The sequence below is a fragment of the Theropithecus gelada genome, chromosome 9, assembly GCF_003255815.1.
Source record: "Theropithecus gelada isolate Dixy chromosome 9, Tgel_1.0, whole genome shotgun sequence".
Classification (NCBI taxonomy): domain Eukaryota; kingdom Metazoa; phylum Chordata; class Mammalia; order Primates; family Cercopithecidae; genus Theropithecus; species Theropithecus gelada.
In genome coordinates, this window is record NC_037677.1 from 20,134,484 (window position 1) to 20,148,255 (window position 13,772).

Here is a 13,772-nt window from a genome sequence, read left to right on the forward strand (position 1 = left end):
CCTCATTTTTCTGTCTACACAAGGTAGGAATTAGATGATGACACTGCTTCCCAAGCCTTCCCACCCAACATTAGTGGCCCTTGAGATATCACTGATTGGCTGCTTCTCCAGTATATCCATGGAAATTGGAGAAATGCTATGTGCTGAATTCTATTCCATATTTGGCTTCCAAAAGCTCATAAGCACATTAGAGACTGCAAGTAGCCTTGAAGTTAAGAAATCTGCTTAACATTGTTAAACCTAGCATTTTCTAAACTCTTTGAACTGGAAACTCTCCCTCTTTTGGAGGAAAAGCTTCAAGTATATTGGAGTATCCTGTCGTACATAGTTTGGGAAATGCTGGAGTAGATCAGTGGTCGGCAGATAGCAGCCTGCAGGCCAAATCCCTCTTGCCACCTGTTGTGTAAATAAAGTTTTATTGGAACACAGCTACACTCATTCATTTATGAATTGTCTGTTTGCCCCAGAATAGCCAAGTTGCAGAGTTGTGAGAGAGACCTGTATGGCCCATACTGCCTAAAATATATGTACCATCTGGTTATTTACAGGAAAAAAACAATCTGCTCACTCCTACACACAGGATTATTTTCAAAGTGATTCATGAACATGGCTGAAAAAAATCAGATCGTGGAAGAATGTTATAAATGAAAAGCAATAGCTTTGTTCCAGAAGCAACACATTTTTAATGGTTCCAGTTAAACTTATTTTAGTGGTTATTACTAATAGTTGTATAACTCCTCACTCAGCCGTTTCTGATGTATGTGCTTTGGGTTGCCTTGTTTGATAGACCACGTTCACATGCACACACACACACACACACACAGAGGCATGCACAACTTCTTAGTTTTATCAGTACATGAATTCCTCTCTTGATTACCACTGCAGTTTTTTTTTTCTTTTTTGAGATGAACTCTTGCTCTGACTCTCAGGCTGGAGTGCAGTGGTACCCTTGGATCACTGCAACCTCTGCCTCCCAAGTTCAAGCAATTCTTCTACCTCAGCCTCCTGAGTAGCTGGGATTACAGGCACCTGCCACCATACCCAGCTAATTTTTTTGTATTTTTAGTAGAGACGGTGTTTCACCATGTTGGCCAGGCTGGTCTCAAACTCCTGACCTCAAGTGATCCACCTGCCTCAGCCTCCCTGTGCTGGGATTACAGGCGTGAGCCACTGCACCCAGCCCTACCATTGCAGTTTTAATGTTCATAAACCTCTGTATCTTGTTGCATCTGTTTCCTACCTTTTATCTTAGGTGCCAAATTTTATAAGATGAAGGGACTAGTACCACTAGCCTTCTGCATTCCTCTCTTTTCCTCTTGTCCATCTTTCAGCTTTTCTCGGCTATGTCTTTATTTTTACAGTGTTGAGTCTGATAACATTTGCCTTCTCTATCTGGAAATATTTTCCTTGCATTGCCCATTGGGTGAGTCTAAAGGTTGCAAGCTGTCTTAGTCCCTTTAGTGTTGCTGTAAAGGAATACCTGAGGTTGGGGAATTTATAAAAGAAAAGAGGTTTATTTGGCTCACGATTCTGCTGCTGGAAGATTGGGCATCTGGGGAAAGCCTCAGGCTGCTTCCACACATACTGAAAGGCAGAGAGGAGCTGGTGTGTGCAGAGATCAGATGGCAAGAGAGAAGGCAAGAGAGAGAGGAAGAAGGTCCCAGGCTCTTTCTAACAACCAGCTCTCCTGGGAACTAATAGAGTAAAAATTCACTCCCTGTCTCCCCACCCCCCAAAGAGAGCATTAATCTATTCATGAGCAATCCACGCCCATGACCCAAACACCTCCCGTTAGGCACCGCCTCCAACATAGAGGATCAGATTTCAACGAGGTTGCAAAGAGTCGAATATCCAAACCACAGCACAAGCCAATGAGCAGTGTTAATGTAAATACTGTCTGTAGCAGAGCTAAGTAGTGCTTGCTGTGATTATACTTCCCTCTCTATAATTCTAATATCACAACTGCCGCATCACTCAAAGTAGATAGTTCTTAATATCTTTTTCTTTAAATTTTTTTTAACTTTTATATTTTTACTAAAATATATTAAAAAATGGGAACACTTCATGAATTTGCATGTCATCCTTGCGCAGGGGCCATGCTAATCTCTGTATCGTTCTGATTTTAGCATATGTGCTGTAATCCACCCGCCTTGACCTCCCCAAGTGCTGGGATTACAGGCATGTGCCACCGTGCCCAGCTGCTCTAGTATCTTTTCCAATTGAGTTCATTCTGCTAATTTTTACCAGTTGCTCTAAATCATGGCACTTTTTTTTTTTTTTTTGAGACAGAGTCTTACTTTGTGTCACCCAGGCTGGAGTGTAATGGCGTGATCTCAGCTCACTGCAACCTCCACCTCCCGAGTTCAAGTGATTTTTGTGTCTCAGCCTCCTGAGTAGTTGGGATTACAGGGTGCACCACCACACCCCCTAATTTTTGTATTTTTAGTAGAAACAGAGTTTCACCATGTTGGCCAGGCTGGTCTGGAACCCCTGTCCTCAGGTGATCCGCCCGCCTCGGCCTCCCAAAGTGCTGGGATTACAGGCGTGAGTCGTGGCGCCTGTCCAATCATGATGCATTTGAACCATGTCTCTCCTGCATTTTGTTGGTGGCATTTGTTTTCCTTTGAGATTATTTATTAATTAATTAGTTTATTTATTTATTTATTTATTGAGATGTAATCTTGCTCTGTCACCCAGGCTGGAGTGCAGTGGCACGATCTCATCACACTACAATCTCCACCTCCCAGGTTCAAGTGGTTCTCCTGCCTCAGTCTCCCCAGTAACTGGGACCACAGGCGTGTGTCACCACGCCTAGCTAATTTTTGTATTTTTAGTAGAGACAGGGTTTCACCATGTTAGTCAGGATGGTCTCGAGCTCTTGACCTCAGGCGATCCGCCCCCTTCGGCCTCCCGAAGTGCTGGGATTACAGGCGTGAGCCACCACGTCTGGCCCCCTTGAGTTTTTTATTGTTTTTTTTTTTGGTGTGTGTGCCTTTTGTCTATTGCTTGAATAAATGATTCTTTCTGAAGACATTCTTTGTGGATTCCACTCACTGATGTCCTAATGGCTTCCTAGACTTGCAGTTGTTAATTTTCCTTAAATTCTAGGCTTTGTTCCACCATGTGTTGGATGCCACATCTCTCTTTGCCTGTGTTTTACATTCATTTTTTTTTGAAATATGTTTAATAGTCTCAAGTGACTTATTCCGATTGAGGCTGGCTTTCGGAGTCTTACGTGTTTGAAAACATCTTTGATTGATATGAGTTTATAGGCTTGAAATAAATTTTTCTTTAACCTTCAAAAATCTTGCCGTGTTGTTGTGGATTTGAAAAGGCACATGCTGGTCTGTTTGTTATTAACTGACTCTTTTTTCCTTTTTGAAAGCTACTAGAGTTTCTTTCTTTCTCTTTATTCCTCAATATTCTGCAATATTTATTAATACAATTATATAGTAATTTGACAGTGAATGTCTAAATGTGAGTCTTTGCTCATTTATTGACTTTTGTAGTCAGTGGGTGTATCAGTCAGGTTCTCGTCACACAAAAATCACACAGAAATTTGAACAGGGAAACTAAACAATCATTAATTTGTAGCAGGGGATTAACTACTCAGAGCAAAAGAGAACTGAAAGAATACAGGAATGGTTGGCTAAGTGCAGTGGCTCACGCCTATAATCCCAACACTTTGGGAGGAGGCCAAGGCGGGCAGATTGCTTGAGCCGAGGTATTTGAGACCAGCCTGGGCAATATGGTGAAACCCTGTCTCTACAAAAAATTAAAAAATTAGTTGGGCATGGTGGCATGCACCTGTAGTCCCACATACTCGGGAAGCTGAGGTGGGAGGATTGCTTGAGCTCAGGAGTTTGAGGCTGCAGTGAGCCATGATCACACTCCAGCCTAGGTAACAGAGTGAGACCCTACCTCAAAAAAAAAAGAAAGAATATAAGAGTGACACATACATTGAGCAGCTCCTCCCTCTAGGGCTGAGACAAGATCGAGTTCAGAAGCGGCTGCCTCTTGTGCACCCCCAAATCTGAAATTCAGATCTCAGGGCATGGCTTCATGGCCCATTGAGGCAGCACAGTTTGGGGAGGAGCTGCATGCTAGCCCATGTGGAATACTGCTTGCTCAAGTGTTTAAAACACTGCTAGGAAACCACCCACCTACTGGGTGCCTGCAAGCCTCACTGGGAGCCTGCTGGGTGCTGGGAGTACTCACTGCTGGAGTGTCTGCCAGACTTACCGGGAACCACCTGCAGGGTGCTGCCAAAACTCACTGGGGTGACACTCCTGGGTATTCCACAGGCTGCTAGCTGCTGCAGGCACAAGCCAGTGAGAGCATACCCCATAGGAGAAAAGCCCCTTCCTCCTGCACGACTCCTTCAGCACCCTCAACAAGCAAAGCTTAACCTGATGTCAGCTGGCAAAGGGGAGACATTGACCACACCCAGCTCCCATAATTCAAAGGAAGGCAAAGAAGGGTATCTTTGCAGCTGAGAGGTAACATGCGGATAAACAGCAAACATCTTGAAGTCTAAAAACTTGTCCCCTTAGCTCTGGGGAGTTGCTTGCACAGGTTAAGCATCCCTAATTCAAACATTTGAAATGCTCTGAAATCCGAAACTTTTCCAGTGCCAACATGACATGACACTCAAAGGTGATGCTCATTGGAGCACGTAGGGTGTCAGATTTTTGGATTAGAGATGCTCAACTGGTAAGTACAATGTAAATATTCCAGAATCCAAAAATGTCTGAAATCTGAAACACTTCTGATCTCAAGCATTTTGGATAAGGGATACTCAAACTGTATTATTTCTTTGATAATTTCTTCCTCTTCCCCCGCCCCACATTTTTCTGTGGTTTTTAGAACTGTGATTAGTCAAACGTTAGGCTTCTTCAGTTCCCTCTCTGGTTTTTTTTTGTTTTTTTTTTTCTTTTTTTGCGACGGAGTCTTGCTCTTTCACCCAGGCTGGAGTGCAGTGGTACGATCTCAGCTCACTGCCAGCTCTGCCTCCTGGGTTCAGGCCATTCTCCTGCCTTAGTTCCCCCACCCGAGTAGCTGGGATTACAGGTGTCCGCCACCACACCTGGCTAATTTTTGTATTTTTAGTAAGGACAGGGTTTCACCATGTTGGCCAGGTTGCTTTTGAACTCCTGACCTCAGGTGATCCACCCACCTCGGCCTCCTAAAGTGTTGGGATTACAGGCGTGAGCTACCACACATGGCCAAAATCTTGTTTTCTGATTTCTTTTCTCATTGCTGATGTAAGTTTGTACATTTTTTAAAAAGTTATTTTTACCATCATTTTAGCGGACCAGACTACCTGAGTTTAAATCACAGCCCTGATATCTACTAGCCATATGACTGTTCTAAGCCTTCATTTCTCATGTATGAAATGGGGATGATAATAGTGACCTAGGTTATAAATCATTAGAGTATAAATGAACTAATACATGAAAAGTCCTTAGCACAGTGCCTGGCATATACTCACTGCTTTAAAGATAGCTTTAGCTATGATTATTTGTAAATATACTACATTATACTGATTATAATCCATTTAATCATTATTTTGAAAGCACTTCTAGTCTGTAAAATATAATTTCTTTGGTCTTATTAATTACCACTACTACTACTATCACTATTACCACTGCTACCACAGATATCTTCAAGCAAGCGGATGTAGGAATTAATAGAAATTTGGTTTAAGGGCAAATTAATGGCATAAGATTTGGCGACATTTACTCAGGATACAAAATCAATATGCAAAAAACACAAGCATTCCTATAAAACAACAATAGACAAGCAGAGAGCCAAATCATGAATGAACTCCCATTCACAATTGCTACAAAGACAATAAAATACCTAGGTATACAGCTAACAAGGGATGTGAAGGACTTCTTCAAGGAGAACTACAAACCACTGCTCAAGAAAATAAGAGGATACAAACTAATGGAAAAACATTCCATCCTCATGGATAAGAAGAATCAATATGGTGAAAATGGCCATACTGCCCAAAGTAATTTATAGATTCAATGTTATTCCCATCAAACTACCACTGACATTCTTCACAGAATTAGAAAAAAACTACTTTAAATTTCACATGGAACCAAAAAAGAGCCTATATAGGCAAGACAATCCTAAGCAAAAAGAATAAAGCTGGAGGCATCACCTACTTGACTTCAAGCTATATTACAATGTGACAGTAACCATAACAGCATGGTACTGGTACCAAAGCAGACACACAGACCAATGGAACAGAACAGAGACCTCAGAAATAACACCACACATCTACGACCATCTGATCTTTGACAAACCGAGCAACAAAAAAGCAATGGGGAAGGATTCCCTATTTATTAAATGGTATTGGGAAAACTGCCTAGCCATATGCAGAAAACAGAAGCTAGACCCCTTCCTTACACCTTACACAAAAATTAATTCAAGATGGATTAAAGACTTAAATATAAAACCCCAAATCATAAAAACCCCAGAAGAAAACCTAGGCAATACCATCCAGGACATAGACATGGGCAAAGAACTTCATGACAAAAACACCAAAAGCAATTGCAACAGAAACCAAAATTGACAAGTGGGATCTAATTAAACTAAAGAGCTTCTGCACAGCAAAATAAATTGTCATCAGAGTGAACAGGCAACCCACAGAATGGGAGACAATTTTTGCAATCTACCCATCTGACAGAGGTCTAATATCCAAAATCGACAAGGAACGTACACAAATTTACAAGAAATAAAACAACACCATCAAAATGTGGGCAAAGGATATGAACAGACACTTCTCAAAAGAAAACATTTATACAGTCAACAAACATGTGAAAAAAAGCTCAACATTACTGATCTGAGAAATGCAAATTAAAACCACAATGAGATAACATCTCACACCAGTCAGAATGGCAATTATGAAAAAGTCAAGAAACAACAGATGCTGGAGAGGATGTGGAGAAATAGGAATGCTTTTATACTGTTGGTGGGAATGTAAATTACTTCAACCATTGTGGAAGACAGTGTGGTGATTCCTCAAGGATCTAGAACCAGAAATACCATTTAGCCCAGCCATCCCATTACTGAGCATATACCCCAAGGAATATAAATCATTCTACTATAAAGACACATGCATACATATGTTTATTGCAGCACCATTTACAATAGCAAAGACATGGAACCACCCAAATGCCCATTAATGATAGACAGGCATGAGCCGCCATGCCCAGCCAAGTCGGTTTATTAAAAGTAGTTCAGTGTATATCCAAAGGAATATAAATCAATCATTCTGTTATAAAGAAACATGCACATATATGTTCATTGCAGCACTATTTACAATAGCAAAGTCTTGAAATCAGCCTAAATGCCCAGCAATGATAGACTGGATAAAGAAAATGTGGTACATATACACCATGGAATACTATGCAGCCAAAAAAAGGAATGAGATCATGTCCTTTGCAGGGACATGGATGAAGCCAGAAGCCATTGTCCTCAGCAACCTTACACAGGAACAGAAAACCAGACACCACGTGTTCTCACTCATAAGTGAGAGTTGAACAATGAGAACACATGGACATAGGGAGGGGAACATCACACACCGGGGCCTGTTGGGGGGTTGCAGGGCAAGGGGAGGGAGAGCATTAGGACAAATAGCTAACGCATGCAGGGCTTAAAACCTAGGTGATGGGTTGATGGGTGCAGCAAACCACCATGGCACACGTTTACCTATGTAACAAACCTGCACCTTCTGCACTTGTATCCCGACCTTAAAGTAAAAAAAAAAAAAAAAACAAACAAACAAAAAAAATGATTTGGAGACATTTAAATTTTCCTTCCTTGGAATTTTTCTTGCAACTTTTTAAATTTTGAAAATGTGATAGCTACAGAAAAGTGGGAAGAACAGTCTCTATTCTCCCTCCACCTCCTTTCTGTACGGACCCTGATGGTTACATTGGGGCCCTCCAGAAAATCTAGGATCATTTCCTCGTCTCAAGATCCTTAAATTTATCACATCTACAAAATCTTTGCCATATCAGTTAATATTCACAGGTTCCAGGAATTAGAATGTGGATATCTTTTGGGGGTCCATTATTCAGCCAACCACACATACTTTTTTTTCCTTTTGTCCGTGAATAAAGTTAATATTTATACTAGCTTTGGCCATACCAAAAATCTCTTTGGGAAAGTTGCAAATTGGAGAAGAAAATGATCCCTTACATTTTTCTTTTAATTTCCAATATCCAGGGATAAAGAACTTCCAATGCTACTTCAAGGTTTATATCACTATATTTTAAAAAATTGTGAGGCTCTCATTCCTAGTCTCTTTACATTTCAAAGGCATTAATACCCCACTTTAGAAATCAGCACCAAATGTACATGGTTTAAACAGATCCATTGCATACATCTCAATCTGTTGTTACCTAAGCGAGAAGTAATTTTTTAAATTGCTTCTTTAAATGTAGTGGGAGTTAAAGGAGTTCCCCATTTCCTTCCGCAATCCCCTGAAAATCCCCAGGACTCCTGAGAGGTATCTGAGCATGTCTTTTGGTTTGGGTGATTAGGGCTTGAGTCACTCTGGGTTATCCTCTAGGATGGAGGGGGCAGTGACATTGAACAGGTACCTGAATGGCCAATGAGGGGTCAAGTGTAGAATTCAGTTTCACCAATAAATGATTATCTTGGTTGTGAATGAAGGGAACAATTGCCGGGGGTGGGGGGGATAATGATCCATACACTGAGAAATTAAATTTTAAGTGGAATTTGGTGAAGAAGTTATTGAGACTTACTCTACATGAGAACCTATGTTAGATGCTTTGGAGGATTAAAAAAGAAGAGACCAGCACTTTGGGAGGCTGAAGTGGGAGGACCACTTGAGGCCACGAGTTCCAGACCAGCCTGGGCAGCACAGTGAGAGCCTATCTCTACAGAAAAAAAAAAGGAGAGAGAGAGAGAAAGCATGAGAAAGTCATTTCTGCTAGTGAGAGAGACATGGTATAAATGTTTCAAAATTATCTGTAAGGCAACATATTTTGTGGCACAGTTTGGTGCATGCTCAGTTCCTCGGTGTACACACACACACACACACACACACACACGACACTGCAAGTTTAGGGAGTGGCGTGAGCTCTACAAGCTTGGAAAACTTATGAGAAAGCACAGACTTGGCTGAAGGAGGAGTGGTTGCGATTTTAAGCATGGTAGGCTGAGGCGCCCAGCTCACTGGAGCAGGAAGTACCAGTGAACTAGAATATTAATGAACAGTTCAAGAACCCACCTGAGGCTGGGCACAGTGGCTCACGCCTGTAATCCTAGCACTTTGAGAGGCCGAGGCGGGAGAATTATTTGATACCAGGAATTCGAGACCAGCCTGGCCAACATAGGAGGACACCCCATCTCTACAAAAAATAAAAAAAATTAGCTGGGGGTGGTGTCATGTGCCTGTGGTCCTAGCTACTCAGGAGGCTGGGGTGGGAGGATCGCTTGAGCCCAGGAGTTTGAGGCTGCAGTGAGCTGTGATCATGCCAGTGCACTCCAGCCTGGGCGACTGATCTAGACCCTGGGCTCCCCCACACAAAACAAGAGCCCACCTGACAGTGACTTCGGAGGAGAGACTTGGCTTTTGCTATTAACTTTCCCCGACTCTTTGTCAGGGCCACTGAGGAATCCCATTTGGGATGAGAAACACCCCACATTGCAGGGCACGGCTACCTGCAGGCAATCCTGGGAATCCCCTTGGACACTGGTGTCTGGATCCTTCTGATGCCTGCCTGCTGAATCCACGAGTCTGCTGGCCCCAGGCCAGGCTCTTTGTTGGAGCCCCAGCCACAGGGGCTGCTGGCGTGCACTTGGAGAACCAGCTGACAGAGGGCCTGTGTTCTATTCCCCTCCCCTTCTCTGCTTCACTTGCCATGAATGAACAGAACATGAGTGGAAAAGAGTGATGCATTTAGGGTGGAAGATGCGATTGTCAAGAGCAGGGTTTCTGGCACCAGGTGGTGGAGAAGGAGAAAGGCCAGACATCTCTGGAGCAGTGGGGGGCTGGTCCGGGGAAGGAGAAGCGCAGAGGTGCTCAGCATCTGGCATTTGACCCCCACGGTGATCCAGGTTACCCTCAAATCCAGTGTTAAGAAGGAACATTAAATAATGAACCCAGAGAAACTTTAAAAATCGCAGTGAAAAACTATGAAAATGGGGGAATAATCCTGAATCTGTTTCAAGGTCAGAATTTTGTTTTTGTTTTTACAAAAACTAAGCTCTCTCTTTTTTCTGTATTAAAAACAAATACCTAGATCCTTTCATACTGCACCTTTGCCTATGTGGGGCCCCTTCACATTGTTGGACTGTCTTGGATGACAGCCTAAGATCCAAGATGGGTTCTTTTTTTACAGCAAAGTGAAAGGAAAGACGATTCATTCATTTAACGAATATTTGTGAGGCAGCCTGTCAAGTTGCATTAGAATCTGGACCAGGTAGTGAGATCAGTAAGATTCTACCCTTTTTGTCCTAAAGTTTGAAGTCAAAGGAGGCAACTTCAAGATAAATGAAGGTGTGAGTGATGGGCTGAGTGTCGAGAGTTTGCACCAGGGACAGCTCAGAGAACAGCTGCGTGGGCACAGGACCTCTCTGGGTGAGCAGATTGTCCACAGGTAATTCAAAGTCATCAAAGGTCAAAGGTCTGTGAGCTGTGCTTGTTTAAGGATTCATTTTCAGTGTCTCTATAATAAGTGTTGAACTGATGGCTGTTAGGGTTGCCAAAAGACAACCTTACCTTCTTTATGAAATGGTATAATTTTATTGATCATTTCTACCACATCTGATAAACCTCGTGAACATATGATCTGAGCTAATTTCCTGATGTTGGCTGCAGCTTTGCTCAGTATCCAGGAAGTATTTGAGTGAGCTCAGAAACACAGAGCCCGTGGCTGCTTAGTGGGTCCATGCAGTTGTTAATCTCCCGCAGAACCCAGCGGGGAGGTCGGTGTGGATGGTTTTTGTCTTAGATCCAGTGAGACAAGTAAATGCTATAAGAAGACTCTGGTTGCACTGTTGAATGTGTATTTTTTTTCTTTGAGTAATTTTTCTTATTTTGATGGAACATTTATTCAAAATGTAGCACCTCCTCTGTCCTTTATGAAGTTATAGTATGGGACAGTTCATTGTGACACACTTTTTAAGCTCTTTACTTTTTTTTTTTTTTGGAGATGGAGTCTTGCTCTATTACCCGGGCTGGAGTGCAGTGGTGTGACCTCAGTTCACTGCAATCTCCACTTCCCGGGTTCAAGTAATTCTCCTGCCTCAGCCTCCCGAGTAGCTGGGATTACAGGCGCCCATGACCACGCCTGGCTAATTTTTGTTTTTTTAATAGAAACGGGGTTTCACCATGTTGGCCAGGCTGGTCTTGAACTCCTGACCTCAGGTGATCCACCCACCTCGGCCTCCCAAAGTGCTGGGATTACAGATGTGAGCCACCCTACCCAGCCTACACCTCTTTGCTTTTTAACATGCCACCGTATCTTGTCTGACGTGAGATTATTCATTTAGAAACATTTTATTTGGTCTTCCAAATACATTAAAATGTCAGCCACAAAAGATAGCTTGGGGCCTTATAACTGAACCATTTACTTATAAGATTTCAAGTGTCAAGTTGGAATAATTTTCTGCAAAACGTAAGTAACTATTTTATGAATACGTATTTGTGATGAATGATTTCCTACACAAATGAAGAATCTGTTTTAATAGAAAATGGTAACTGGATCCATTATTAGATACAATTTTTTTATTTCCCTATTTTCAGTTTCAATAGGGAAAATTTTAATTTTCCCTGTTATTTCCTTATTTTATTTCCCTGTTTCAATGAATGAAATCATTCAATTATAAGCAACCCTAAGTCTCTTGAGGAAACTTGGGCATGATACATCTCTCTCTTCTCCCAAACTCAAACTAGCTTAAGCAAAACGTGGAATTTGTTGACATGAATAATAGGAAAATCCAAGGATGAAGCTGGCTACAGATGGAACTTATGAGTTTTTTGGGTATTGGCCTTATTCTTTCTTGGAGTACAGGGGCCTGAGAGGTGGCCCCTGGAAGCGTTTCCAGCTTCAACCCAAAAAGAAAAAAGAGAGACCATCTTTCTTCTAGTGCTACTAAATCAAGTCTTGTGGAAGGAATCTCTTTGGCTGTGGACAGAGGAGTGGGTCTGTGCATGGTCTGTTTTTGCGGTGAGGGGTGGGTAGGGTATGGTTATAAGGAGAGAGGAAGAATTTCCAGATGAACAGAGTAGTATAATGCAGGCAAAAGCCATGTATGTCCACTGTAACATGCAAATATGATCCACACCTGTGTGCACACTTCAGCCCTGCATCAGCTGGAACACAGGCGGCAGGGCTGGAGCATAGAGAGGGAGGTGGCCCGACCAGCTGGGTCTACAGCTTGTCTGCTTCCTCCTGAGAACAGTCAGGTGAGCCTTGAAGTGATGGGCTAAGGTGCAGTGCTTCTCAAACTTGTTTTTGTTAATACCCAAATAACCAAGAGGACTGAAATCGTGATTGCAGGTGGGGGTAGGGGTGCCACAGGTAACTCCTGGCTCACATAAAGAGTGGAAATAGTGGCCAGGCACGGTGACTCACGCCTGTAATCCCAGCACTTTGGGAGGCCAAGGCAGGCGGATCATGAGGTCAGGAGATCGAGACCATCCTGGCTAACACGGTGGTGAAACCCCGTCTCTACTAAAAATACAAAAAATTACCCGGGCGTGGTGGCAGGCGCCTGTAGTCCCAGCTACTCGGGAGGCTGAGGCAGGAGAATGGTGTGAACCCGGGAGGCGGAGCTTGCAGTGAGCGGAGATCGCGCCATTGCACTCCAGCCTGTGCGACAGAGCGAGTCTCTGTCTCAAAAAAAAAAAAAAAAAAAAGGAAATAGTAAGAATTTCTTCTCTCTATTATGATCTTTTGGAGGGGAGTCACTGAGCAGTGTGCCCAGAATTTTTCCTGTGTGACATTTTCAGGCTGTAGTGGGTGGAAAGATTTTGTAAATGTATCTTCTTGCTGAGAGGGTGTCCTCTGAATCTGCTGGTAGGTTGGAGTGTTTGCAGGGAAATATTCATCAAAGGGCTTGCTCCGTGAAGAACATGACTTAGGATGATCTTTATTTTACACGCATTTCCATCATATGTAAGCAAAGTTAGGGTCTCAGCATTCCCACCAGCACCTTCTTCCAACTCTCAAGCTTCTGTCTTGGCAAAGCGTTCGCTGTAGAAGCCTACACTTTGAGCCCATCCTTAGTTTAGGTGAAATCATTTATTTCATCTATGTTTTTACTCTCTAGTGTGTCATCTCTTACTTTTTCACTTCTTGAAGATAAAAACCAATTCTGTCCTGAGTTTGGAAACCTTTCCTTGATAAGCCAGGGCCCATGTGCATAGAGCAAGCTTTTCAAATCACTTTACAGTTCCTTCCACACTTGTTGAAAGGGAGAGTTTAGAATACAAATCACTGTTCAGTAGCCAACTATATTACCAGCTCATCAATGCCCTGAGGGCACTGCATGGCAGACATTCTCCCACCGGTGCCTTCAGGTGCCCCGAGGCCTGGGCCTGAACTGGCCTTCCACCCTCTTGGCTGGAGATGTGGCTCCATCTGGCTTCACCTTCAGTGCCTCCTAACCCATCAGTAATACTCAGTAAAGAATTGAGCAAAACTTACTGAGAAAACAAAACCTCTTTGTGAGTTTTTATGGCTTCAACGTGTCCTGAGCTATCTTTAAAAGTAGAGCAACTT

General features: G+C 42.7%; 1 pseudogene; it reads right to left on the reverse strand.

Moving 5' to 3' along the window:
* Positions 1 to 2,046: 2,046 nt before the first annotated feature.
* LOC112632343 lies at positions 2,047 to 2,145 on the reverse strand (annotated as a pseudogene).
* Between the last annotated feature and the right edge of the window lie 11,627 nt (positions 2,146 to 13,772).